Source organism: Scylla paramamosain, chromosome 5 (genome assembly GCF_035594125.1).
Source record: "Scylla paramamosain isolate STU-SP2022 chromosome 5, ASM3559412v1, whole genome shotgun sequence".
NCBI lineage: Eukaryota > Metazoa > Arthropoda > Malacostraca > Decapoda > Portunidae > Scylla > Scylla paramamosain.
Window position 1 is genome coordinate 18,632,151 of NC_087155.1, and position 2,705 is coordinate 18,634,855.

Genomic DNA, 2,705 nt, shown 5'->3' on the forward strand with positions numbered 1-2,705 from the left:
AAACAAGAGTGGCATTTATCCACATGGATGAAGAAAGGGTAAAGAAAGTGACCATCACTCTGATGAGGCCAAGGCTGGAATATGCAGCAACAGTGTGCTCACAAAGCACAACAAATAACATCCAAGTAGCTTTCAAATAACATCCAAGTAGCTTTAAAAGAAAACATTACTAATTCCTTGGATCCCACACATTACTTTTAACTTATGCTTGGCCTTTCTCCACTAAAATACAGATAAACTGATTTTTTAAAGAATCCAGCATTTATTTTTCCTGTGCACATACAATAGCTGCCCATCATAACATTCCACTGTGCTGCCAGGCTGCCTCACTCACCTGGCATGGCAGTACTGAAGCAGAGATGCAGCGCTGGCAACTCATACCACCAGGGTGCAGGGACCCAGCCAGGAGGGACCCAGATTCTCCATCACTGACCAAAATTTCATCTTCCCAGCAACACAAAATTTCATCTTTCCCTTCCCAGCAACACAAAATTTCTTCTTCCCCTTCCCAGCAACACAAAATTTCTTCTTCCCCTTCCCAGCAACACAAAATCTCTTCCTCCTCCTGTACAGCAATACAAAACCTTCTCCTCCTCCTCCTCCTGTAATACCACCTTAGTTAATAAGATCCTAATTTTAAGCGTATATTTATCACATTTTATTTTTTATTCAGTACAATATAAATTTAGTCCTAACTGGATTATTAATAAACCATTTATAATTATTATTTGTCAATGCATCAGTGTAGCATCAAAACATTACTACACCCTGCCTGCTCATGTTTGTTTGTTATCAACAAGGAACACAAGTCAGTCCTTTGCTCTGCCAAACATTACTTCCATGGACTGCCATACCTGCACATTTGACAGAGAGAGAGAGAGAGAGAGAGAGAGAGAGAGAGAGAGAGAGAGAGAGAGAGAGAGAGAGAGAGAGAGAGAGAGAGAGAGAAGGGTGAGTGAATTAGGTTAGTTTAGAAAGCCAAATTCGTGATTTTTGCTTCTCCATACGAAAAAATTTAATTTCTTTTTCGTGGCTGTTAGACGGTTCATGTTTCTAATAATACTGTTGTGCCCACCCCTCATTGCGGGCGGGCGTGTTATCCACGCGGGCACAGGTCAAGAAACTAGAGCAGCGGGGCCTCAAATAAGTCACACTATAAACGCAGGGACAACACACACACACACACACGAGGCCGGGGCACAGCCGGGGCACAAGGGAAAACACGGGCACTATTTCCTGGGTTTATCGACAAATCCTCCGCAAGTACACTGCTTTACAAGTTTACAGGGGCACCACAAGCCTCCCAGGGCACTCAACAGGCAGGGAAACACTTCCAAAGCAGGCAGGCACACGCTGGCCTCCTCTCTGGCCACGCGTCTCCCCTCTCTCCCAGTGCTGCCACCTCCACAGTGCTACCACCCGCACCCATACCCCTGGTGTAACAATACCGAAAAAAAAGAGATTGAGACATGTGTCTGTAAGAGTACTACTTACTCTGACAGCTTCCCTTGCGTCCTTATGTCCTGATAGACGGATGCCTGGAAAAGACACAATCCTCTTTTCTTACGACCAGTTTTGCCTTGTACCGCCTCTCAGGCCATCCAATCCTTGCTTCTCAAGTTCAGCTTCTTGTAGGGAAGATTAGTTCATTCAGCGGCGCTTCCTTCATGTTTCTCTTCATTACTGTGTTCCTTGTGTCTTCTCTTTCACTATCTATATAATATTCTCCCAGTGTTTCCCTCCTCACGGCCTCTCAGTCAGGTGATGATGTAAATAAACATCTACGGCTGATCGCTGGCACGTGCAAGGGACACAGGAAACCTGCATTTTTCACCCATGACTCGTGTATTTATTGGATCAGACCGTTTTAAAGACGGCATTAAATTATTTATACAACTTGGTCTCCCACAGGTTAATGTACGCTCTGCACCACGCTCTGTATATTGTCACTCTGCCCTTCATTTATTTTTTTTTTTTCATCCCAATTTGTTCTGTATTATATTACATTATGAATTTATTTATTCGTTTCTATTTTCTACTTTTTCCCTCATAATTTCTTCTCTATTATATTTCATTTGGTCTCTCTCTCTCTCTCTCTCTCTCTCTCTCTCTCTCTCTCTCTCTCTCTCTCTCTCTCTCTCTCTCTCTCTCTCAAGAGATAAAAATAAATAAATTAAACAAATTCCTTATTAATTAACATATATTTGTGTGTTTCTTTTCTTTATGATCAAAAATATTTGAAACTTTTGCCTGGGAAATAAATCATTACGAAAACAAACAAGATAGAAAGTAAAGCAAGTTACAAAAATAGGAAATTGATTAAAAAGTTTACAGTTTCTTGAGAATAATATTGAAATGACATTAGCATTTTCATCTGACAGATACACTGGGTTCAGTTAAGTTAGGCTAGGCTAGATTAGGCTAAATTAGGCTTACAAAACTTTCGTTCTTTAATTTAATTGGTCATTCATTTTATATATAAAATTATTTTATTTATTAATTTTACGTAGGAGAGTCACTGATCAATGGCAACGAGAGGCAGAGAGTTAACTCTTGCAATTGAGAGGAGGACAGAATAGTGGTGATTGATTGAGAATACTGGTTAACTCTTGCATTAGAAAGGTGGACAGAATAGTGGTGAGAGAAAGAAGAAAGTCTTGTGCATGTGCTTGTGATAGCGAGAGAGAGGCTGAAGACAGTCAGAG